The sequence below is a fragment of the Phyllobates terribilis genome, unplaced genomic scaffold (genome assembly GCF_046119375.1).
Source record: "Phyllobates terribilis strain yellow unplaced genomic scaffold, ASM4611937v1 Scaffold_4__5_contigs__length_816908805, whole genome shotgun sequence".
Lineage (NCBI taxonomy): Eukaryota > Metazoa > Chordata > Amphibia > Anura > Dendrobatidae > Phyllobates > Phyllobates terribilis.
The window spans coordinates 459521133-459548562 of record NW_027362764.1 but is presented as its reverse complement, the minus strand read 5'-3'; positions in this window follow the sequence as shown (position 1 = coordinate 459548562).

Below are 27430 nucleotides of genomic sequence, written 5' to 3'. Positions count from 1 at the left end.
ACCTCCTCCTCCTCTTCAGCCTCCATCTCCAAAATTACCACATCAGTCGGAAGATGGAAGCATTGCAGCACTGCCTCAGCCAAGTAGGCACTGCTGAAGCTAAAATTGCTTAGGGGACAAAACGCACACCGCTGCAGAGTTGTTGACAGCTGAAACATAGCAGGCAGATCTGTGGCTGTCACCGCTGAACCTACAGCCAGGCATAGTCATGAGTAGTGTTGAGCCACCCCCGTAGTGTTCGAGTTCGGTTCGGTTCGTCGAAAACCCGTGTGTTCGCCGAACTGTTCGTCGAACTGTTCGTCGAACACCTTCGAACACCGTTAAAACCAATGGCAGGCAAACAAAAACACATAGAAACACATAGAAAACACCTTCAAAGGTGTCCAAAAGCTGACAAACTGCTCAGAAGACACAACTAACACATGGAAAAGTGACAAGTACATATAGTCATGCGAAAATAAAAGAGGTGGAGGAGTAAAAGGAGGGGGAGACACAGATATAGGCATGTCATGCCCTTCTAAAATCCAAAAAGTGAGAAGCCGACACGGCCAGTCCGCTCCTGCCCGTGCCACCTCCGTGTCGCCGGGTTTGTGCCAGAGCCGCGGTGAACCCTGATGGCCAGTCCCCCTCTCCCAATACTGGTGCCTGTCCACTGGTGGGTCGAGCGAGCCCCCCTGTGGTGGAGGCAGCTCTAAGCTTTTTAATTTAAATTGTCTCTCTAATTTGAATGAATACACTTTAAATCCATTTACAAGGATCTATTGGAGAGCAAGTCTCATGCCAGCAGCCGCGTAATTCCAGCTCCAGTAGCGTCCACTAAAGCTGCTGCAGTTAAAAAGCTTTTATAAGGATCGAGCTCGGCTGTCCACCGCAAGGCATCCTACTGCCAGTCCCAGCCCCTATGCCTTGGGGTGCCTCCTGATGCTCTTCACTGAGTATCCCATGGTCCCGAAGCATTTCCTTTGAAAAAATTAAGTGTCTAAACTACAGGTGGTGTAGCTTGCTTAACAGCCGGGATAATCCGCTGACTAGCAGACACTGCTACTAGGCACAAAGTATTTCCTGGGCTAGATGCAGTTAAAAATTTGTAATTAGATACTCTCGTTGGATGCTGAGAAAGCATTCCATAGAGTCTCCTGGCACGCCATATATGATTCTCTTAAAAAGCTTGGGGTAGGGGTCTAGGGGACCCTTTTATAGCCAAAATCACGGCCCTGTATCGCAATACGTCACCTAGGCTGAAGATAAATGGAACTGTAGAACCCTGAGGGCTCGGTTGCTACAGACGTATTGCACCTCACCCAGAGGTGTGATATCTCACTCTCAGGTAAGGATGGAGTGTGGATCAGGACCCGACACCTGCATGCATTACACCAAATTGCCGTGGGGCAGGGCGACCAATATGCCCCTGAGATGGGCACGACAGTCCCTGTCCCTGGCTGGAGTGGGGGGAGGGAACACTGAGGAAGGGGAACCCTGTAGTGCAGGAGCAGGGAGGAAGCAGTTCCTGGGTGCATTGAGAAGGGAGTATAAAAGGTGGGCACCATCTTAGTTCAGTGCAGAGAAGTCTGAGCAGAAGTGGCAGGGAGCAGGGGCTCTGCATGAGCTCTGCTCCGGAGGCGGGCCTAGTAACAGAGGCCCAGGCCTGGAAGAGGGAGAAGGAAGGAAGAGGAGCGGAGAAGGCTCCAGGAACGAGGAATGAAGGGATCCCAGGGGTGCGGACGGGCGAGTCGCCACCGCACGCCCGAATCCACCTGCGTGGAGGGGTCAGGCCAAAGGGGGAGACCGGTCCCCGAACTAGTGGAGGCAGGAAACGACCCTCAGCTAGAAACCGGAGGCTCTGACATTTTATGTGGCGCAGCCCCTCGCTACACCCACTAGGAAGGCACCACATAGGGTCAGGGAAACTGGCGCCAAGTTTACCAAGAGGAGGCCCGAGGCAGCCGGACAGAAGTGTTGGTAAGAAAGGCCAGACAAAGGACACACAAAAGGGGGCCTGTGAAGTGCTCCAAAGTTATCTGGGAGTTGTCTGAGCCCTCACCTGGTGAGCACAGTACGACGTGGGCAGCCGTTACCTGCAGACGTGGTCTGGATAATAAGAACTGTGAGTAAAGGCCCTGGACTGCATCACTGACTCCGTGTCGTTACTGCTGCTGCCCTGCACCATCACCCCCATCCTCCGCATACACTGCCCTGAGGCTATACTCCTCCCGTGGGGAGTTATGCTACGCTCTGCTGCACCCACAACACCAGCCTCAGCGGTCTGCCCTGTAGCGGCGGTTCACTCTGACCGCAATCCACGGGTGGCGTAGTCGGACATTTAAACATCAAAACCACATAAATAGTTCCGCCACTGGTTTGACTGCCCTGAGCCACGGAACCGGGTCGCCGCCACGAAGACTACAACCACCAGCATCCACCAAAAAGGGTCCGGATCCGGGTGTCCCAAGGCCCAGGGGGTGCGTCAGAACATTTTCATCACCTTTCACAATCACCAATGGGACAAGGCAGGGATGTCCTCTGTCCCCTCTCTTATACATCCTAGTGACGGAGCACCTGCTCTCATCAATTCGCCATAACCCCAATATTAGGTGGATTGAGGTGGGAGGCACCGAGTACAAGTGCTCTCTATTTGCTGATGATGTCCTAGTATATATCACTCAATCACATATATCCATCCATGCTGTTATGGCTGAAATAGATCACTTTGTTACATGGTAAAATTTTAAAATCAATGCAGCGAAGTCTGAGGCCCTCGATGTCTCCCTCCCCAAATCCATATAGGATTCCATCCAGTCCAACTTTCCCTTTGCCTGGCCCTCACAGGGTATCAAATACTTAGGAATTCCTATTCATAGAGACCTCTCCCATCTATGTTATCTTAATTTTGGGCCCTTTATTGAACAATTCCATACAGACCACGGTTGGCAAGTTAGAACTGTAAGATTCACTACGTGAACCGCTGGTGTTTTGTGGAAAAGCACATGTACACCGCGTTCCAAATTATTATGCAAAAAGTGTTTAGGAGTGATAAGGGAAGAATTTGTTCGTTTGTCAGTTAAACTCATTGATGGTGATTTGTGTCAGGTCTCTTTATATCACTGTAAGCAATTGCAGACACCTGTGCTAATTAGTTTGGCAGGTGTGTCCAATGAAAGGCAAGACTACTTAAGAAGGCTCTCTCACATTATTAAGCAGCCTACATTTTCTGCCAAAATGGGAAAGAAAAGGGATGTGTCGGCTGCTGAGAAGCAACAAATTGTGGAGTGTTTAGGTCAAGGCATGACTACAATCAACATTGTGCGATGATCAGGATGAAGTGTCTTGGCAATCAAGAAGTATGTAGCTGATTCACAGTACACACGTGTGCGTGCTGATAAGGGCAAATTGAGGACTCTTTCCTACAGGCAATTACGTCAGGTTGAAAGAGCAGCGGCAAAAAAGCCTTGTCATAGCAGCAGACAAGTTTTTGAAGCTGCTTGTGCCTCCAACGTCCCCCGAACAACAAGATGCAGGGTCCTTCAGAGGTTTGCAGCTGTGCATACGCCATCCTGTCGACCTCCTCTATCCACTTCACACAAGCAGAAATGGCTCCAGTGGGCCAAACATTACATGAAGACTGATTTCAAAACTGTTTTGTTCACGGATGAGTGCCGTGCAGCGCTCGATGGTCCAGATGGATGGAGTGGAGGATGGCTGGTTGATGGACACCCCACGCAAACACGGCTACAGCGCCAACAAGGAGGAGGTGGAGTAATTTTTTGGGCTGGAATCATGGGGAGAGAGATTGTCGGCCCCTTTAGGATCCCTGAAGGCGCTACAGATGAACTCCATAATGTATGTGGATTTTCTCAAACAGCACTTCCTGCCATGGTTCAAGAAGAAGAACCGTGTATTTCACAGCAAGATCATTTTTCTGCATGATAATGCACCATCTCATGCTGCACATAAAACATCTGCATCTCTGGCTGATATGGGCATAAAAGGGGACAAACTTATGGTGTGACCCCCATGCTCCCCTGACCACTACCCCATTCAGAACCTTTGGAGCATCATTAAAAGGAGTGTCTATGATGGCGGGAGGCAGTTCACATCTAAGCAACAGCTCTGGGAGGGTATTCTGTCCTCATGCAAAACAATTGAAGCAGAAACCATCCAAAACCTGACAAATTCAATGGACGAGAGAGTTCAGAAGCTCCTTTCGAACAAGGGGTCCTATGTGAAAATGTAACATCACCTAGAATAAAGTTTTGAGTTGAAAACTGTTTGATTTCAGTTTCTAACAACCTGCTAATGCTTATAATTTCAAAAATGACCATTTTTTTGGTCTTTATTAAAATGAAAAGGTTGATCGAAAAGTTTGGGGGATCTAAGAGTGTGGCAACCCAGTAGTCATGATTACTTCGAATTCTGACAATATGAGGGTCATGCTGCAGGTAGTGCAGCAAGAAGGCACTTATGTGTCTTGCGCATCTCGGAGCCCCAGAATTATTTTCCGGGCTAGATGCAGCTAAAAATTATTTTTAATTTTAAATCTGGTGGAGCTTATTATAGATGGCCTAATAGGATCAGTGCTGCACACTGCTACAAAGCCCAAATTATTTTCCAGTCAAGATACAGATAAACATGATTAGTAATTTGAAAGCTTAAAATGTTTGGTAGGGTGATTTTAACCAATCATCAAGCTTTTACTCTCCCCAGGATGACACAGGGGTAGAAAAGTCGTTTCGGATCCATGATTTGTTCATCTTTATGAACGTGAGTCTGTCTACATTATCAGTGGAGAGCCACGTGCGCTTATCTGTCAGCACACCACCAGCAGCGCTGAACACACGTTCAGACAGAACGCTGGCTGCGGGGCATGACAAGATCTCCAAGGCGTAAGTGGCTAGCTCCGGCCATTTATCCAGATTGGAAGCCCAAAAAGAGCAAGGGTCCAGTGACACAGTCGTGGCTTCAATGTTTACTTGGAGATACTCCTGTACCATCGTCTCTAGGCGTTGACTATGTGTCAGACTTCTTGTCTCCTGTGGCCTTGCAAAGGATGGGCTAAAAAAGTGGTGAAATGATTCCGCAAAATTGATGTTACCAGCAGATACTGTGGTTCTGTTACGGTTTGAGTGCTGAACACTTGACGGTCCCACGGTTGGCAAGTTGGAACTGTGAGATTCACTACGTGCACCACTGGTATTTTGTGGAAAAGCACATGTAAGATTCTGCAACAGTCTCTGCTGATACTCCTGCATGCGTGCATCCCTTTCTATGGCAGGAATAATTTCTGCAAATTTACTTTTGTACTGGGGATCTAACAGTGTGGCAACCCAGTAGTCAGGATTATTTCTAATTCTCACAATTCGAGGGTCATGTTGCAGGTAGTGCAGCAAGAAGGCACTCATGTGTGTTGCGCATCCAGGAGCACCAAGTCCCTGTTGTGTTGGTGGCGAGGTAACAATCATGCTTCCTTCCTCTGTCCTCTCCCCCCAACCTCGCACAACAGAAATGTGATCAAGGTCTCCCTCATCTGATGAGTCTTCCATCAGTTCGTCCTCCACTTCTTCCTGGGCTCCTGCACCTTCCTCACTAGTTTGGCTGCTACCATGCGCCCTGGTAAAACCATCTCCCCCACCCTCACATGCCTTCCGCCTTGGTGCTGCCGACCTTCTGGACCTTGCAGATGTTAGCCCTTCCGCATACAACTCCTCCTCCTCTACTTCCTCCACCTCCTCTTGTGCCACCACCTGACTCCGAATTCTGTTTAACATGTGCTCCAGCATGTAAATCACCGGAATAGTCATGCTGATAATGGCATCGTCAGCACTAAACATCTTCGTCGCCATTTCAAAACTGTGCAGAAGGGTGCATAGGTCCCTGATCTGAGACCACTCCTCCAGCGTGATTTGCCCCACCTCTGAATCTCGTTGGCCCAGGCTATACGTCAGAACGTATTGCACCAGGGCTTGTCGGTGCTGCCACAGTCGCTGCAACATGTGCAGAGTTGAATTCCACCGAGTAGGCACATCGCATTTTAGCCGGTGAAGTGGCAGGCCCAACGACTTCTGTAGAGATGTAAGTCGCTGAGCTGCGGGATGCGAACGGCGGAAGTGAGCACACAACGACCGTGCCCTCTGCAGAAGGCCATCTAGTCTGGGATAGTGGGCTAAAAATTGCTGGACAACCAGGTTCAACACGTGAGCCATACAAGGCACGTGTGTGACATTGCCCCGGCGAAGGGCCGCACCCAGGTTTGCAGCATTGTCGCACACGGCCTTCCCTGGTTTCAGGTCCAGTGGAGACAACCATTCATGAAATTGGTTCTCCAGAGCTGACCACAACTCCTCAGCTGTGTGACTCACATTTCCCAGACATTTCAATGTAAAAACCGCCTGATGACGTTGAGCCCTACTGCCAGCATAGTAAGGAGGTGTGCAGGATCCCTTCTGCGCAGTTAGAAAGCTTGTGGCATGACCAGACAGGCTTTGGGTGCAGGTGGAAGACCGAGAGGAGGTTGAGGAGGCAGAAGCAGTGGAGGAACTTTGACATAAAGAGGATTGACGCACAACTCGTGGGGACGGCAAGACTTGGACAGCAGCCCCTTGTCCTGCTGTCACCATAGTTACCCAGTGCCCAGTCAGCGACATGTTACGCCCCTGTCCATGCCTACTCGTCCAAGTGTCTGTGGTGAAATGCACCCTGTCACACACAGAGTTTCTCAAAGAAGCGGTGATGTTGTGTGCGACATGCTGGTGGAGCGCAGACACACCTTTCTTTGAGAAGTAGTGCCGACTGGGCATCTGGTACTGGGGCACTGCGACGGACATAAGGTCTCGAAAATCCTCTGTGTCCACCAGGCGGAAAGGCAGCATTTCTGTAGCCAAGAGCTTGCAGATGGTGAAATTCAACCTCTTAGCTTTCTCATGGCCAGGAGGAAATGGTCTTTTACTTGTCCACATCTGAGGGACCGAGGGCTGGCTATTGTGCTTAGACGGGGTTGATAAGGGTGTCCCCGGCAAACTGCCGGTCTGTGAGGAAGATGCAGGCGGACATGTTAGGTTGCCTTCATCCAAAGGTGGTGCTATCGATGTCGGACAGCGCTCAACACCAGCTGGTGTTACCACCTCCAAAGAAAATGATGACCTGCCAATCACGCTGGCTGTTGCGGGTAAAGAGGTGGCAGGTCTGCGCCCCAAAACAGGTGTGACTGCTGTCCCCCCAGTCACAGAGGATTAAGAGGCCGCGGATGCACAAGATATGGCAGACGGTGGTTGGCCCGGCCGGCTAGGCCGCATTGTAGCACACTGAGCTTCCCACTGCAACTTATGCTTCATGTCCATGTGCCGGTTCATGCATGAAGTACTCAAACTATGTATTTTTTGGCCTCTACTTAGCTTTTGCTGACAAATGTTACAGATAACACGAGTTGGGTCATCTTTATCGATCTGAAAAAATGCCCAGGCTATGCAAGGCTTAGCACCCATGCGACCTGAAGAGCCACCACGACTTGTGGTGAGAGGCAGAGTTGTGTTTGAGGATGCAGTTGTTGACGTGCTTCCAGTACTACGTCTCTGTCCAGGAAGGCGCAACCTGACCTCGTCGTCACTAGCATCTTCCTCCACCTCCTCTGCTGACCTCATCTCTTGGCTGACTGTGGGTTGACAGTAAGTGGGATCTCCGACCTCATCATCATCACCCTGTGCGTTATCACACCCGTCGTCCTCAGAGCCAACCTGTTCCTGCCCTGACAAAAAACTAAAGTTGTCGCTCCAATCAGGTATTTGAGTCTTATCATCGTCTTCCTCATTGTCTCCACCAACAGGAGTTACAGTTTGGGAATGAGGGTCTACATTATGGTCAGAACCTTCTGCGTCTGGTCCTGGATCCGACTCATAAAGATTCTGGGCATCAGTGCAGATCATTTCCTCGTCTGGATTCACAGAAGCGCTGGAGTCGACCTCTGATTCCCAGGCTATAGTATGAGTAAACAGCTCTGCAGACTCAACCATCTGTTCTACCTCATACTCAGACGGGCAGCTGGAGATTTGGGAGCTGTGAGGAAGCAAGTGCGATTTGGGTGACACCTTTGAGGACTGGAGTATTTGTGATGTTGAAGTTGATGTGGAGGAGAGCCCACTTAAAGGAGCACTTGATATCCGTTGAAGCACCTGCTGTTTTTGTGTCTCATCTGGAATTTGTAGCGATTGGCGTGGCCGTAAGAAAGGGATCTTATCACATTGTCCGCTAAAAGAAGTAGACATTTTAGTTTGGCTGGAAGATGGTCTTTCTTCTGCAGATGTTACTGTTGCTTTAACACCTACCCCACGGACACAACCTTTTTTCCCCTTCCCAACACGCCTATTCCCCTTTCCACCAGCAGCAGGCCTTTTTCCACTCATTTGGTGGTTAACTAATTCACAACTCTGGAGTTGTTTGCACAAAAAAACAATGGATGGTAACCGAGCAGAGCTGAGTGGCCAAACTGTGGTATTAGGCCAAAACTATTGGCTGGGTTAGATGCAGAAAAAAATTATTTTGAATTTGCAACCTGATGGAGGTCAGTATAGATGGACTAATAGAGAAAGTCCGACACACTACTAGAAGGCCAAATATTTTTTCAGAGGTAGATGCAGAAAAAAATATATTCAGTTTGCAACCTGATGGAGGTCAGTATAGATGGACTAATACAACAAGTCCCACACACAGCTAGAAGCCCAAATATTTTTTCAGAGGTATTGTAGATGCAGATAAAAATTAGTTTTAATTTGCAACCTGATGGAGGTCAGTATAGATGGACTAATAGAGAAAGTCCGACACACTACTAGAAGGCCAAATATTTTTTCAGAGCTAGATGCAGAAAAAAATTATATTCAGTTTGCAACCTGATGGAGGTCAGTATAGATGGATTAATAGAACAAGACCCACACCCAGCTAGAAGCCCAATATTTTTTCAGAGGTAGATGCAGAAAAAAATATATTCAGTTTGCAACCTGATGGAGGTCAGTATAGATGGACTAATAGAACAAGTCCCACACACTGCTAGAAGCCCAAATATTTTTTCAGAGGTACTGTAGATGCAGATAAAAATTAGTTTTAATTTGCAACCTGATGGAGGTCAGTATAGATGGACTAATAGAGAAAGTCCGACACACTACTAGAAGGCCAAATATTTTTTCAGAGGTAGATGCAGAAAAAAATATATTCAGTTTGCAACCTGATGGAGGTCAGTATAGATGGATTAATAGAACAAGACCCACACACAGCTAGAAGCCCAATATTTTTTCAGAGGTAGATGCAGAAAAAAATATATTCAGTTTGCAACCTGATGGAGGTCAGTATAGATGGACTAATAGAACAAATCCCACACACTGCTAGAAGCCCAAATATTTTTTCAGAGGTACTGTAGATGCAGATAAAAATTAGTTTTAATTTGCAACCTGATGGAGGTCAGTATAGATGGACTAATAGAGAAAGTCCGACACACTACTAGAAGGCCAAATATTTTTTCAGAGGTAGATGCAGAAAAAAATATATTCAGTTTGCAACCTGATGGAGGTCAGTATAGATGGACTAATACAACAAGTCCCGCACACAGCTAGAAGCCCAAATATTTTTTCAGAGGTACTGTAGATGCAGATAAAAATTATTTTTAATTTGCAACCTGATGGAGGTCAGTATAGATGGACTAATAGAGAAAGTCCGACACACTACTAGAAGGCCAAATATTTTTTCAGAGGTAGATGCAGAAAAAAATATATTCAGTTTGCAACCTGATGGAGGTCAGTATAGATGGACTAATACAACAAGTCCCACACACAGCTAGAAGCCCAAATATTTTTTCAGAGGTACTGTAGATGCAGATAAAAATTAGTTTTAATTTGCAACCTGATGGAGGTCAGTATAGATGGACTAATAGAGAAAATCCGACACACTACTAGAAGGCCAAATATTTTTTCAGAGCTAGATGCAGAAAAAAATTATATTCAGTTTGCAACCTGATGGAGGTCAGTATATATGGATTAATAGAACAAGACCCACACACAGCTAGAAGCCCAATATTTTTTCAAAGGTAGATGCAGAAAAAAATATATTCAGTTTGCAACCTGATGGAGGTCAGTATAGATGGACTAATAGAACAAGTCCCACACACTGCTAGAAGCCCAAATATTTTTTCAGAGGTACTGTAGATGCAGATAAAAATTAGTTTTAATTTGCAACCTGATGGAGGTCAGTATAGATGGACTAATAGAATGATGCTATGCCCAAAAGATTTTACTTCACTAGGTGCAGTAAAAAAATGGTATTCTATACACAGGTGGTATATCTTGCAACACAGATAGGCTACTCCACTGACTAACACACTCTGCAATAGGCCAAAAAGGATTAGCTTTGCTAGATTCAGCCAAATGCTGTGAAAAAAACTTGCACAGCACTGGCACAGACCTGCCTGGCAAAAACTGATAGGAACTCATGTAACCTAGTCCTGAAAAGGACTGCAATTACAATTAGTCTTTACTCCCACAACCGATCTATTTAAGAGCACAGACCTCCCTGATAAAAGTCGTAGGAAATGCTGTAACCTAGTCCTTAAAAGGACTGCAATCACAACTATTCCCTACTCCCAAGCTATCTGTATATTTGTGCGAAAATTGGCTTGAAATTAACAAGGTATAGCGCACACAGCAACAGCGGTGCCGTCTAACACGCAGCTGCAGCAGTGAGAAAATGGTGGCGACGGGGAAAATGGCTTGGTCTTATAGGGCAAGGACATGTGACATACACTGCCAATGACACATGCCCTTGCTTGTGTGAAAAAAAGCACTTCGCTCCGTGTGTGCGCTGCTGATAGGCTGACAGATTGCACCTCCCCACTGTAAATGCGGGAAAGAGAAAAAAAAATGGAGATCTTCATTGTTCCTGCAGAGATCCATCCCCTGCCCCTCCCCCCACCCCGCTGTACACTCAAACTGCGTATTAACATTAATTTTCATCATTACTGAGAAAAAATCCAGTTATGATTTTGGTGCACGAACAGTTATCGAACATAACCTCGAACAGCCGAATTTTTCTCAAATTGTTCGTGTTCGCCGAACGGCTCGAACACCGCCCAAAACAGCTCGAATTTGAGATTGGCGAACAGTTCGAGTAGAACAACGCTCATCTCTAGTCATGAGTGACAATAGCCAGAACCTGGTGGCGGATCTGAAGCTATGCAAGCTCACACACGTACCATGCCTGCACATGTGCTCAACCTAGTGGTTCAGTGGTTTCTAAAATCCTACCCGGATCTGCCTGAGCTGCTTCTGAAAGTATACCGTGTGTCTGCCCATTTCAGAAAGTCAGCTACAGCTTCCGCCGCCCTCGCCGTGCTTCAGCAGCATTTGCAGATTCCAGCTCATTGACTGGTGTGCGATGTCGCCACATGTTGGAACTCAACTTTGCATATGTTGGGAAGGATTTGTGAGCAGCAGAGGGCAGTTGTTGAGTAACAGCTTCAACATGCCTCCAGTATTCAGGTCAGCCTTCGTACTGAAGAGCTGATGAGTGGGCATGGATGTCTGACATCTGTGCTGTCCTCCAAAACTTTGAGGACTCCACCAAGATGGTGAGCGGTGATGATGTCATAATTAGAGTCACCATCCCTCTTCTCTGTCCACTGAAATTCTCCCTGCTCACAATTAAAGAGGAGGCATTACAGGCAGAGCATGATGAGATGGAGTAAGGAACTATGCAGGCTGATGCCACACAGCCCAGCCTCATCTCATCTCAACGCGGATTGGGTGACAATGAGGAGGAGGAGAAGGAAGAGGAGGAGGAACAGGAATTGTTTTCCTACAGACGTTACTACCCACTTAACAGTCATACCATTTGTTCAGCATAGATGGCCTGAGGAGCGGGAGAATGAGGAGGAGGACCAGGAGGAGGATGAGGAGGAGAGAATGGACAGTCATCCTCTTGGTCAGGACAGGGAAGTCTTGGCTGTTGGCAGTCTGGTACACATGACTGACTTTATGTTCTTTAAGCCTTTCCCATGACCCTCGTGTTGCACGCATTTTGGGCAACAGTAATTACTGGTTGGTCACACTTCTAGACCCAAGCTACATGGAGAACTTTCTATCTCTCCTTCCCGTGGAGGACAAGTCTAATAAAATGGTGCAGTACCAGAATGCCCTTGGTGAAGAATTATTAAAAAAATTCCCATCTTAAAACACTGGCGGCAGAGGTCACAGTTTTATGGAAAACCAAGGAGTACAGGTGAGGGAGACACAAATACGATGCAGCAGAGGCAGGGGAACACTGTCAGTGGTCTGGGACAGTTTTCTCAGGCCCTCTTAGCACCCAGGCCCTGATGCTCAGGGTAATCTGACAAGGAGGGAAAAGCTTTAGAAGATGCTGAAGGAGTACCTTGCCAACTGTACCAGGCTCCTCCGTGATTCCTATGTGCCTTATAACTATTGGGTATTCCAGCTGGATACATGGCATTAACTGTCTCTCTACGTCTTGGAGGTCCTGGCCTGCTCTGCCACTAGAATTTTGTCAGAGTGGGGTTTTAGTGCCGCCGAGGGTGTTATAACTGATAGGTGCATCTGCTTGTCATTTGAAAATGCTGACAGGCTGACTGTTATCAAAATGAACAAGGGCTGGATTGGGCCAGACTTCTCAACACCACCTGTTAGCAGCGGAACATAAAGTCAAATCCAGTGTTTTTTTTTTGGGGGTGGGGGGTCTATTCCCATGCACCTCTTTACACCCAGACATGAATATATGCTTCATGATTTTGTCTATTTTAAGTCACCCTCCTCCTTCTCCTTCTCCTCATCCTCCACCACCATATCAACAGGGTGACCATCATGGAACACCCACATATTTTTTTTTAACCCCTTACCAACGTGGTACATATTAGCACGCACCATGTCGGTACCCCCGGTTCAGCGTGGGCTCCGGCGCTGAGCCCGCACTGAACCGGGCACATGTCAGCTGATTTATACATGATCGCGGGTCACCGATGGGTTGGCATGATAACCCGGGGTCTGCAATGTCTAGATTGCTACTAGTGCCGCCCAGTGGTCGGCACTCATACTAAGTGAGCATTTCTGCTACACAGTGGCGATCTGCTCATCGCCTGTGTGTAACAGAAACGATCAGATAAGTGCTGCTTCTAGTCTCCTATGGAGACTATTGAAGGAAGCAAAAAGTGTAAAAAAATGTTTTTTAAAATATAAAAAATATATAAAAATTTAAATCACTCCCCTTTCGCCCCATTCAAAATTAAACAATAAAAAAAAAACACATACACATATTTGGTATCACCGCATTCATAATCGCCAGATATATCAATATAAAAACAAATTAATAACAATCAGTAAATGGTGTAGCGATAAAAATCTTCTAAACGCCATAATTACGTTTTTTTGGTTGCTGCAACATTGCAATAAAATGCAATAACAGGCGATAAAAACATACCCCAACATAGTATCAATAAAAACATCAGCTTGGCGTGCAAAAAATAAGCCCTCACCCGGCCCTAGAGCCCAAAAAATGGATGTGCTACAGGTCTCGGAAAATGGCGACTTTTTTATTTTTTTTAGCAAACTTTGGATTTTTTTTCACCACTTAAATAAAAAAGAACCTATACATTTATGGTGTCTACGAACTCATAATGACCTGGAGAATAATAATGGCAGGTCAGTTTTACCATTCAGTGAACGTGGTAAAAAAAACAATTGTGGCATTGCACTTTTTTTGCAATTTCTACGCAATTAGAATTTTTTTCCCGTTTTTCAGTGCATGATATGGTAAAACCAGTGATGTCGTTCAAAAGTACAACTTGTCCTGCAAAAAAGCCCTCACACGGCCATATTGAGCAAAAAATAAAAAAGTTATAGCTCTGGGAACAAGGGGAGGAAAAAAACTAAAACGCAAAAACAGAAAATGCTCCGGTTATTAAGGGGTTAAGGGTGTTTATCATGCCAGTAGGGAATATTTTTATTGGCAGAGGTCACAGTTTCTTGGACAACCAAGGAGTACAGGTGAGGGAGAAACAAAGCAGATACAGCAGAGGCAGGGGAACGCTGCAAAGGTCTGGGAAAGTTTTCTCAGACCCTCCCTGCATCCAGGCCCTGATGCGTGGGTTACTCTGACAAAGAGGGAAAAGTTTTTGAATATGCTGAAGGACTACCTTGGCAACCGTACCAGCGTCCCCGTGATTCCTCTGTGCCTTACAACTATTGGGTATCCAAGTGTCATGGGTGTGTCAGATGCAGCAAACAGTCGGTCTGGATCTGGCTGCAGAAGGTCACTGCGTTTAGCATTGCAGACGCCTTCTTAATCCGTTTCACTTTTGGACCCAGCGGCAACCTCCCTCCTGTTGTGATTGACACACAATGGTCTGGGTGTTTATAAACTCTCAGTCTGCTTCAGGGAGTCGCCAGTGATATTCTGATTTTCCCTTGTGAAGGCTTGGAGCAATAGCAGTCAGCTAGCTTCCTCTCTGATGCCCTTGGAGGACATTTGGTGTTATCTCTCTGGTGTCTGCTCAAGCTAAGTTTCCCCTCCTTTGTTTGTCTCCCTTGTTGTCTTTAGTTTATAGTGGGGACTGACCATTGCTCACCACACCCTCCCTATCTAGGACCTAGTTCTAGGGATATACAGGGATTAGAATCCCTGTTCGTCGATAGGTGCGGAACCTATCTAGGGATGGTAGGACTTGTAGGGTGATATTAAATCTTCCTAGGGGTCTCCACTCCCCATTTCCCTAGCGTTTGGGCTACCCAGCCCTCATCCCTTAGTGCTGCAGTTAGCTTTTCCCATCCTATTACTGTTATCACTGACCATAAGAACCTGTCTTATCTTCAATCGGCCAAACGTCTCAACCCTAGGCAAGCTAGATGGTCCCTGTTTTTTACTAGGTTCAATTTTGTTGTCACTTTTCATCCAGGGATCAAAAATGTCAAGACTAATGCTTTGTCCCAGAGTGTTCCTCATGGCGGTGACCATGAGAGCCCTGCCTCAATTTTACAGAAGGGAGTAGTTATTTTGCATTGTACCCTGAACAGGAGGGTGAGATGTTGGAGGCTCAGGGGGACACCCCTGCCTCCTACTCTTCAAGAAGGTTATTTGTACCATTTAATCTGCACAGCAAAGTAATTAACCCCTTAATAACATCTGACGTACTAATACGCGTCTGTGCCCTGGGACTTAAGAGCCAGACCCGTATTAGTACGTCATGGCCATCGCGCGCGCACACAGGCTGTGCGGGCGCGATCGCCGCCGGGTGTCAGCTGATTGTCACAGCTGACACCCGATACTATGTGCAGGGAGCGGTCCTGCACCGCTCCCAGCACATTAACCCCGGCGATGCTGCGATCGAAGTCGATTGAAGTCGATCGCAGCATTGCGGGGGCAAGGGGAGGTGATCGCAGATACTCACCTCCTCTTCCGGCTTCCAGCGCTGTCTGCAAAGGCTTCCCGGGTGTTGCCATGACGACCCGATGTCGTCATGACAACATCCGGGTCACCAGACAGCAGGAAGATTGTTTGGACATGCGCAGTGCATCTCCAAACAATCTTCTCCCTGTCCGGCGCTGACAGCCTGCATGGCACAGGGATGGTGCTGCATTCCTGTGCCATGCAGGCGATCAGAGAAAAAAAGTGAAAGTCCCAGAGTGGGACAAAGTAATAAACTATATAAGCTTCCAGAAAGTGAAAAAAAAAAAAAAAATTGCAAAAATATAAAAAAAAATAAAAAAATAATCCACCAAAAATAAAAATATAATGTACCCATCAATAAATATTATTATTAAAAAAAAAACAAAAAAAACAATAAAAGTATACATATTTGGTATCGCCGCGTCCGGAACAACCTGACCTATAAAACTGTCCCACTAGTTAACCCCTTCAGTGAACACGGTAAAAAAAACGAAGCAAAAAACAATGCTTTATCACCATACCGCCAAACAAAAAATGGAATAACACGCGATCAAAAAGACGAATATAAATAAAAATGGTACCGCTGAAAACATCATCTCGTCCCGCAAAAAAGAAGCTGCCATAAAGCTCCATCATCCGAAAAATAAAAAAGATATAGCTCTCAGAATAAAGCGATGCTAAAAAATATTTTTTTCTATAAAATTGCTTTTATTATGTAAAAGTGCAAAACATAGAAAAACTATATAAATGTGGTACCGCTGTAAACGTACTGACCCGAAGAATAAAGCTGCCTTATCAATTTTACCACACGCGGAACAGAATAAAAAAAAACAAAAAAAACAATTCCTGAATTGTTGGTTTTTGTTTATTCTGCCTCCCAAAAATCGGAATAGAAAGAGATCAAAAAATGTCACGTGCCTTAAAATGGCACCAATAACAACGTCAAGTCATCCCGCAAAAATCGAGCCATCACATGACTGTCTGCCAAAATCTGGAAAAATTATAGCTCTCAAAATATGGTGATGCAAAAACTAGATTTTACAAAAAATGTGTCTTTTAGTGTGTGACAGCTGTCAGTCATAAAAACCCCATATGATTCTGGTATCGCTGTAGTCTCACCGACCCGAAGAATAAATTCGTCTAATCATTTATACCGCACAAGGAACGGCGTCAAAAATAAACTCTTGGGTTAGGATTGGGCTAGGGTTAGGGCTGGGTTTGGGGCTAGGGTTGTGCTAGGGTTAGGGTTGTGCTAGGGTTAGGGCTGGGGTTAGGGCTGGGGTTGTGATGGGGTTGGGATTTTTTTCAAAAGTAAGAAAAAAAGATGACGATATGGCGACTATTGTTGAGCGCAAGCGCTCGCTACTTGAGTTTGCATCGGGTGCTCTGGTATGCATTGAGTATCGTGGGTATTTGAGTGACATTCTCGAGTCTCTGCCCCATATGCTTCCCGGCCAAAAAAACTTTACGGGGATTGCCTGCCATGCACGAGCGATCCCCGCATGTTTTTTTTTGGGTGTCTAATAACCGTGAAACATGCGGAGCAGGGACTCGAGCATGTCACTCGAGCACACGCTGTACATGGAGCATACCTGAGTACCCGATGCAAACTCAAGTAGCGAGCACTTGCGCTCAAGACTAATGACAACTCATTCAATATGATAACCTAATGTAAAGAAATTCTGTGTCGTACCTCTGGGTTCAAAATGTTCACTATACACCTTAATAAAATCCTTGGGGGGTATAGTTTCCAAAATGGGGTCACTTGTGGGGGAGCTCCTCTGTATAGGCACATCACTGGCTCTCCAAACGCGACATGGTGTTCGCTAACAAATTGAATGGAAAATCGTCTCAAATTGTTAGCGGACGCCATGTTGCGTTTGGAGAGCCCCTGCGTGCCCAAACATTGGAGCTCCCCCACAAGTGACCCCATTTTGGAAACTAGACCCCCCAAGGCACCTAACTAGATCCATAGTGAGCAATTGGAATCCCCAGGTGCTTCACAAATTGATTCATAAAAATGAAAAAGTGTTTTTTTTTTCACTTTTTCATTTTTATGAATCAATTTGTGATGCACCTGGGGGTTCCAAGTGCTCACTATGCATCTAGACAGGTGCCTTGGGGGTCTAGTTTCCAAAATGGGGTCACTTGTGGGGGAGCCCCAATGTTTGGGCACACAGGGACTCTTCAAATGCAACATGGTGTCCACTAACAAATTGTCGGCTCAAATTGTTAGCGGACACCATGTTGCGTTTGGAGAGCCCGTTTGTGCCCAAACATTGGAGCTCCCCCACAAGTGACCCCATTTTGGAAACTAGACCCCCCAAGGCACCTATCTAGATGCATAGTGAGCACTTGGAACCCCCAGGTGCTTCACAAATTGATTCATAAAAATTAAAAAGTGAAAAAAAAAACACTTTTTCATTTTTATGAATCAATTTGTGAAGCACCTGGGGTTCCAAGTGCTCACTATGCATCTAGATAGGTGCCTTGGGGGTCTAGTTTCCAAAATGGGGTCACTTGTGGGGGAGCTCCAATGTTTGGGCACACAGGGGCTCTCCAAACGCAACATGGTGTCCGCTAACAATTTGAGCCGACAATTTCTTAGTGGACACCATGTTGCATTTGAAGAGTCCCTGTGTGCCCAAACATTGGAGCTCCCCCACAAGTGACCCCATTTTGGAAACTAGACCCCCAAGGCACCTATCTAGATGCATAGTGAGCACTTGGAACCCCAGGTGCTTCACAAATAGATTCATAAAAATGAAAAAGTGTTTTTTTTTCACTTTTTCATTTTAAAAATCAATTTGTGAAGCACCTGGGGGTTCCAAGTGCTCACTATGCATCTAGATGGGTGCCTTGGGGGGTCTAGTTTCCAAAATGGGGTCACTTGTGGGGGAGCTCCAAAGTTTAGGCACACAGGGGCTCTCCAAACGCAACATGGTGTCCGCTAACAATTTGAGCCAATTTTCCATTCAATTTGTTAGCGGATATCATGTTGCATTTGGAGAGTCCCTGTGTGCCCAAACATTGGAGCTCCCCCACAAGTGACCCCATTTTGGAAACTAGACCCCCCAAGGCACCTATCTAGATGCATAGTGAGCACTTGGATCCCCAGGTGCTTCACAAATTGATTCGTAAAAATGAAAAAATGAAGAAAAAAAACACTTTTTCATTTTTACGAATCAATTTGTGAAGCACCTAGGGGGTTCCAAGTGCTCACTATGCATCTAGATAGGTGCCTTGGGGGGTCTAGTTTCCAAAATGGGGTCAATTGTGGAGGAGCTCCAATGTTTGGGCACACAGGGGCTCTCCAAACACAACATGGCGTCCGCTAATTATTCAAGCAAATTTTACATTCAAAAAGTCAAATGGCGCTCCTTCTCTTCCGAGCCCTGCCATGCGCCCATACAGTGTTTTTTCCCCAAATATTGGGTATCTGCGTGCCCAGGGGAAATTGCACAACAATTTTTGGGGTCCATTTTTTCTTGTTACCCCTGTGAAAATAAAAAAAAATTGTGTCTAAAGTAACATTTTTGTGAAAAAAGTTAAATTTTCATTTTTTTCTTCCACATTCAAAAAATTCCTGTGAAGCACCTGAAGGGTTAATAAAGTTCTTGAATGTGGTTTTGAGCACCTTGAGGGGTGCAGTTTTTAGAATGGTGTCACTTTTGGGTATTTTCTGTCATAAAGACCTCTCAAAGTGACTTCAAATGTGATGTGGTCCCTAAAAAAATGGTTTTGTAAATTTTGTTGGAAAAATGAGAAATCACTTGTCAAATTTAACCCTTATAGCTCCCTAACCAAAAAAAATTTTGGTTCCAAAATTGTGCTGATGTAAAGTAGACATGTGGGAAATGTTATTTATTAACTCTTTTGTGTGACATATCTCTCTGATTTAAGGGCATAAAAATTCAAATTTTGAAAATTGCAAAATGTTCAAAATTTTCACCAAATTTCCATTTTTTTCATAAATAAACGCAAGTGATATCGAAGAAATTTTACCACAATCATGAAGTACAATATGTCACGAAAAAGAATCTCAGAATCAGGGGGATCTGTTGAAGCGTTCCAGAGTAATTACCTCATAAAGTGACAGTGGTCAGAATTGTAAAAATTGGCCTGGTCATTAACGTGCAAACCACCCTCGGGGCTTAAGGGGTTAAGGAACATAACAACTCTGTGCTTGCTCATCATCCAGGTGGTAAGGCGACTGTGGACATCCTTTCTCGTCGTTTTTGGTTGCCGCGGTTGCATCGGGATGTGGTTGAACACGTATCTGCTTGTAGTATTTGTGCGCATTCTAAAGAGTTGCATACCCGTCCGTCTGGTACTCTTCTTCCACTACCTATTCCTAGCAGGCCATGGACACACTTGTCCATGGATTTTATTACTGATCTACTGGTATGTGCAGGCAAAACTGTGGTTTTGGTGGTTGGAGATAGGTTCAGTAAAATGGTTCACTTCGTCGCATTACCGGCACTTCCGAATGCCAAGACTCTTGCTCAGGCGTTTATAAATGAGATCATGAAGCTTCACGGGGTTCCCTCCAATGTTGTGTCAGATCGGGGGACCAGGTTGTTTCCAAGTTCTGGAAAGCATTCTGTTCTCGACTGGGGGTGCAGCTGTTATTTTCCTCTGCCTTTCATCCTCAGTCGAATAAAGAGACCCAGCGTGTCAATCAGAATTTGGAGACTTACCTCAGGTGTTTTGACTCCGAAAACCTGGAGGATTGGGCATTCTACTTACCGCTGGCAGAATTTGCTATTAATAATCATCGTCAAGAATCTACCAGCAGGTCACCGTTCTTTGGTGCATACGGATACCACCCACAGTTTGGTACTTTTAGTGGTGGAGGGGCTTCGGGAGTTCCTGATGAAGAAAATTTTGCTTCAATGCTCGGCTCCATGTGGCTGGGTGTTCTAAGTAATTTGAAGATCATGGGAGACAGGTACAAACATATGGCTGACAGGAAATGCTTGCCAGGTCTGGACCTGAATGTGAATGACTGTGTGGTTGTCTACCAGGAATATCAAGTTGAAGGTTCGTTCTTGGAAGTTGGACCTACATTTATTGGTCCTTATAAAATAACCGCCGTCATAAACCCAGCAGCGTTTCGTCTTGAGCTACCTCAGGCCCTTAAGATCCATAAGGTCTTTCACAGGTCTCTGCTCAAGAAATATGTGGAACCTCTTGAGTCCTCACTCCTACCACCGCCCCCAATAATGGTTGATGGTAATCTAGAGTTTCGGATTTCGAGGATTGGAGATTCTCGTCTCCAACTACGTTCTCTACAATACTTGGTGCACTGGAAGGCTTATGGTCTAGAGGAAAGGATGTAGGTTTCAGCATCAGAGCTGAATGCCCCCAGGCTGGTTCGTTCATTCCACACTTACTATCCTTAGAAACCGGGTCCTGATTGTCCGGTGGCCACTCGTAGAAGGGGAGGTACTGTCAAGGGTGTGTCAGAAGTAACAGACAGTCACTCTGGATCTGGCTACAGAAGGTCACTGCGTTTGGAATTGCTGACACCTTCTTAATCCTTCTCACTTTTGGACCCAGTGACAACCTCCCTCCTGCTCTGATTGGCATACCCTGGTCTGGCTGTTCATAAACTCAGTCTGATTCAGGGTGTCACCGGTGATATTCTGATTTTCCCTTGTGCAGGCTTGGAGCAATAGCAGTCAGCTGGCTTCCTCTCTGGTGCCCTTGGAGGACGTTTGGTGTTATCTCTCTGCTGTCTGCTCAAGCTAAGTTTTCCCCCCTTTGTTTGTCTCCCTTGTTGTCTTTAGTTTATAGTGGGGACTGACCATGGCTAAACCCCCTCCCTATCTAGGGTCTAGCTCTAGGGATATACAGTGATTAGGTTTCCTCTTCGGCGATTGATGCAGAACGTATATATGGAAGATAGGACAGGTAGGGTGATCATAGATATGCATAGGGGTCTCCATTCCTTCTTTCCTAAGAGTTTGGGCTACCCTCCCCTCATCCCTTCGTGTTGCACTTAGTCTTTCCCACACTGTGCGGGACACCAAGCTTTACATAGTAACATAGTAACATAGTTTTTAAGGTTGAAGGAAGACTAAGTCCATCTAGTTCAATCCATAGCCTAACATGTTGATCCAGAGGAAGGCAAAAAAAAACATGTGGCAAACACTAAGCTCCACATTGGGGAAAAAAATTCCTTCCTCACTCCACATACGGCAATCAGACTAGTACATGTGACATAAACTGTCTCTCTATGCCTTGGAGGTCCTGTCTGCAAGCGTTTTGTCAGAGATGGTTTTTATTGCCACCGGGGGTATTATAACATAAACGCAATAGCAGTATAGGAGACTCACTCCTTAATAATGGGAAGGCCAATTCAATTTGATTCCATATTCTAAAATATTACCTCTCTTATCTGAAATTCGTTTACAGGTGAGCTATCGCAGTTTGGATAGCATATTACACCAATCCATCCAGGTATTATTGCCTCACACTGCATACTGTTGCTGCTGCTGTAAAAAAAAATCTATTCTATTCTCTTTTGATACAGCTGTTATCTGCATTTACAATAGGGACAGGTGCAAGTGTTGTTCATTGTCATTGAATACATCTCATCCACAGTGCATTACTTGATATTTTCCATGCACTCGTTGACTGATTCATATATTCTAATGGTGATCTTTACTCACAAATTCATGAAAGCAGGCAGGGTTGCTTGTATCCCTTCACAGTTTGGTGGTGAAATGTACCTAAAATACCTCTTTGTATCTGGGTAAATTCTATTTTCTAAAGTACAATATTACCTCTTTTATCCGAGATTCGCGTATCTATAGCAGTTGGGATAGCCTCTTACAGGCATCTAGTCAGGGATTATTGTATTATACTTTGTGCTAAAAAAAAATCTATTCCCTATTGATAACGCTGAATTGATGGTAGTATCAGCTGAAAATAAGTGTTCATGACCGTGTACTGCCAACCCGGGTTCCATGGTTCAACATGCCCCCCATCTTCCAGCACTCACCTTTCCCCCACCAAATAAAAACACTGCACCTGTATTTCTTTGGATAAATTTGGCCACAGCGGCCATTTTATTAACAAACAACATTAACATATTAACAGTGTTATAAAATAAATAAGAAGGGAGGGTTCTTGGAGTTAAAATTAGATCTGGCATAAATTAAACCGAACTCGAACCACCATATTACCCTCAGCCGTCCATCACCAGCTCAAGGGCACAAAAAGCTCCCTGGGTAAAACCCTGTCCAGAGCCCAAAACCAAATGCCAGATCAACCCGCTTAATCAAGGCACTGCCTGTGATTATCCAATATTCTTTCCACCGACACTTCTGTGCCAACTCCAAGAACCCCACCGCCCGCCAAGCCACTGCGACAAACCCTCATAAAAACTTTACATGTCCTTTTTAATATAACCCATCGATAATACACAATAGCAATAACTTCTTTATTTCCTCCTCAGTAAAACCACCCTTTCACCATTAACTGCCCAGGATACCAACAGAAAGAAGGGGTGGGTGGGAACTTTCCCCGCTGACTTCCTTCCTGGACTGACCGTTTTCCCGCACTTTTCCCTATTATATCTCCCCCCCCCCCCTTTCCCAATGCCCCACCCCTCCAGGCTTATAACCAATCCCGATATTGAGATTTAAAATTACACCCTCCTGGCTCATCCCGGTCATGTGGGGCTTCCTTCTAGTTACACTTGCTTCCAGCCCCCTTCTTGACCGTGTACTGCCAACCCGGGTTCCATGGTTCAACATGCCCCCCATCTTCCAGCACTCACCTTTCCCCCACCAAATAAAAACACTGCACCTGTATTTCTTTGGATAAATTTGGCCACAGCGGTCATTTTATTAACAAACAACATTAACATATTAACAGTATTATAAAATAAATAAGAAGGGAGGGTTCTTGGAGTTAAAATTAGATCTGGCATAAATTAAACCAAACTCGAACCACCATATTACCCTCAGCCGTCCATCACCAGCTCAAGGGCACCAAAAGCTCCCAGGGTAAAACCCCGTCCAGAGCCCAAAACCAAATGCCAGATCACACCGCTTAATCAAGGCACTGCCTGTGATTATCCAATATTCTTTCCACCGACACTTCTGTGCCAACTCCAAGAACCCCACCCCCCGCCACCAGCGAACAGCCCTGACCACCTCAGGCTCGTGAGCACCCCAACACCGCAAAAGTCCTTTCGATCCCCTCCTGTATGGCCAATGCCCATAAATCAATGCCAATATCATTCAAATGTATGCCGTCCTTTGCCCAAAAATCTCCAACTCCTCCTTCCAGATCAAGATGTCGCACGCTTACTCCCCCGTTCCTGGTAACAAAAGCTGATATAGCTCTGTTCAACTTTATACGTGCCCTATTAATTCCCTTCAATGATCTGGCCTCCCTCCATTTTTTTCGGGGCACAATGTCAGACCACACTGTCAACACCTCAGGAAAGGATGTCCATAACCTTAACAGATCGATTCGAATGTCCCTCATCAATTCCCTAACCGGCCGAGCCCCCAAATCATTCTCCCCCATATGCACCACAAAAATATCCGGCGCCCGATCCAAACGAGCTGCTTTATGGAATTCTGGCAGCACCCTTCTCCAAATGATCCCTCGAAAACCCAACCACCGAACCACCGCTTGCTCCCTGGTAAAACCCAATTGCCTACCGTCCGGCCTCACGTCCGCCCTCAGCGCCCCCCAATGGACGAAAGAGTGTCCTAGAATCCAAACTAACAACGGGACGCCACGTGCAACAAGACAACCAAAAGGTATTCGAATCTCAAAAGACAAATTACATAAGACCGCATACCTAATGCCTTACATAAGACAGGTAATGATCAGAACTCCACCTCCCAATGCGTTTTATCACATCCTTGCCTAACCCCAAGCTATCCGCCTCTGATGCCGCACCAATTCTGAATGAATGTGACCCGTATATCTCAGGGCTAAGGCCCAGCTCAGCGATCCCTTTTTTAAATACCGCTATGAATTGAAAACGTGACAAAAAGTCTCCATTTTCATGACACAATAATGGGCCCTTCCGCCCTGGCCAAACCTGCCAATAAGCCAATAAACATCTCTTAGGACAAAGAAAAGATCCAATAGCCTCACCCAATATTACTCGTTTACCTTTGCCCAATTGATCCGTCTTGCCCCCATCTCGACCGCTCATATCCTCAGCAAACAAACCCCCAACCTTATTCCTGCTTGGTGCTACCAATTCACCTAATCTTAGAGCGCCAAAAAACGCCAATGAAAAAGCCAACCTAAACAGTGTGGCTTCAAAAACTGAACAAAAAATCTTATCCAATACAAAACCCAAACGTTCCAAAATACTAAATGTTACTGGCCTCCGTTTATCCAACTCTTTACCTCCTCTCCTAAAGCGCTTGAGAGCTTGCTTCACTAAAAAGGACTTCGTAACATCCTTTATCCCCTGCAATTTAAAACCAAACGCTAAACCAGCAACAAACTTGCCCACTTTTGAAACCGACCATCCGTTCTCAGCTGCTCTTCCCACGTAAACAACACCGCCATCTCTCTATCTCCATCACGCTCCATCACACCCCACTGCATAATCCAACTTTGCCATACTCGCCACGATGCCTCGTATGATGCCCAGGTCTGCCTTGTGATGGACTCCCGTATTAACCGTCCCGCTCCTCCATAACCAGCTGCCACAAACGCGAAGGGCATTCCTGTCCCACGTCCTCTGCCTCTGGAGCTAGCGTCCGAAAACGATCCCACTGAAAACGAGACAAGGCATCTGCTATGGAATTTTGTACACCTGGAACATGGACTGCTGTAATCCAAGCGTTCAGCTTAAGACAACAAAGTACTAGTTCCCTCAGCAGCCTAATCACAGGCAGAGACGAGGCCGACATACTGTTGATGACAGACACCACTCCCATGTTATCGCAGTGAAACCGAATTCTCCTGTTGGCAAAACACTCTCCCCAAATAGTAACCGCAACAACTATAGGAAACAATTCCAAAAATGCCAAGTTCCTCGTAAGACCCCTCTCTTTCCACATCTTCAGCCACTCGCCAACGCTCCACCGCCCCTTCCAGTAGGCCCCATAACCGACACCTCCTGCCGCATCCGTAAATATCTCACAATCAAAACTGTTCAAAAACTCCTGCTGGATTAACGACCTGCCGTTATAACTTTCCAAAAACAATTTCCAAACTTTCAGATCCTCCTTGTGGTCCTTATTAAGGCGAATGAAATGATGCAGCGCACGCACTCCTGTTGTCGCTCCTGACAACCTGCGACAAAATATTCTGCCCATTGGCATAATCCTGCAAGCAAAATTCAAACGCCCTAACAGCGACTGTAGCTCCCTCAGGGTCACCTTGCGCAACTTCCCGATTCTATCAACCTCCTGCTTAAGCAAACTCAATTTATCATCAGGTAACCGACACTCCATTCTTTCGGTATCAATTACAATGCCCAAAAAACTTAAAATGGTGCAAGGTCCTTCCGTTTTTTCTACTGCTAACGGTACGCCAAAATGCTCCGCTACCCACACCATAGTACCTAACAAATTCCTACACAACAACGGTTGCGGGGGGCCTATAAACAAGAAGTCATCCAAATAATGAATGACTGACTTAACAGAAGCCAGGTCCTTCACTACCCATTCCAAAAAGGAGCTAAACGTTTCAAACAAAGAACACGAAATCGCACAACCCATTGGCAAACACCTATCCACATAGTACTCCCCTTCCCAAAAACAACCTAACAACGGGATGCTATCCGGATGAACTGGCAACAACCTAAAGGCTGACTCGATATCAGTCTTAGCTAGCAACGAGCCTGGCAAGTATCTCCGTACCCAATGCACCGCCGCGTCGAATGATGTATATTCAACTGAACATAACTCCTGCGCAATGCCATCATTAACCGAAAGCCCCTTCGGGTACGACAAATGCTGAATTAAATTAAACTTATTGAGCTCTTTCTTGGGCACAACCCCCAATGGCGAGATAATCACCTTGCTACTAGGCAATTCCTGAAACGGTCCAGCCATCCTGCCCAATTCCACCTCCTTAGCCAACTTTACACTAACCACTTCCGGATGAAGGGAAGCCGATGTCAAATTTTTAACTGAAAAGGGGACCTCATGATCAGGAGGAGGGGTTCTAAACCCTTCCAAAAAGCCATCCGCAATGACCTTAGCCTTCAACAGATCCGGATACCTACTTAGAAAGGGGGCCATCGCGTGAACCCTCACCGGAGTCACCCCCTTGACCGGTACCCACTGTCGGCTTTCCCTTACCCTTCTTAAAGCATTTTGATGCTCCGTGCGAACTTCCGTTACAATGGGAGCACACATGTTTAAATTTACAGGAGGTCCCGTACTTGCATTGGCCATCATTAAATTGCCAGCAAGTTCCCGCTTCCTTTTTAGTGCTGTGTGCCCCTTGACTACTTCCCCCGTGTCCCGCTGACTGTTGCTCCCATGAAAGGACTGGCCATACCTCACTGGGGCCATAACCTTCAACCACAAACCAATGTCCTTTTGATCCCATCTGATCTCCGGGCGGACAGCTTTTCTCTGCCGAAATTGCTCATCATATCGTAACCACGCCTGATCCCCGTAAGTACGATGAGCTTCCCCAATAGAATCAAGGTAGCAAAATAAACCTGAGCAATTATCCGGAGCTTTTTCCCCAATAACGCTAGCCAATATTGCAAAAGCCTGTAACCAATTAACAAACGTCTGAGGAATCAACCTCCACCTACGCTTCTCTTCTTCCTCTTTTTTACTATCGTCCTTTTTACCCTTATCCAGATTAAATTTTTCCAGCGGAAGAAGGGAAAAAATTTCAACATAGTCATCCCGCCAAATTTTTTCCTTTACCTCTTTTTTTTTTTTAAGTGTGCCCCCAACGGCCCCTGAAAGCACACATATACCTCCCCTTTTGCCCTATCATCCAGTTTTACGGTATCCGCTTTGTCCTTCTCTGTCTGTACACAAACCGATAC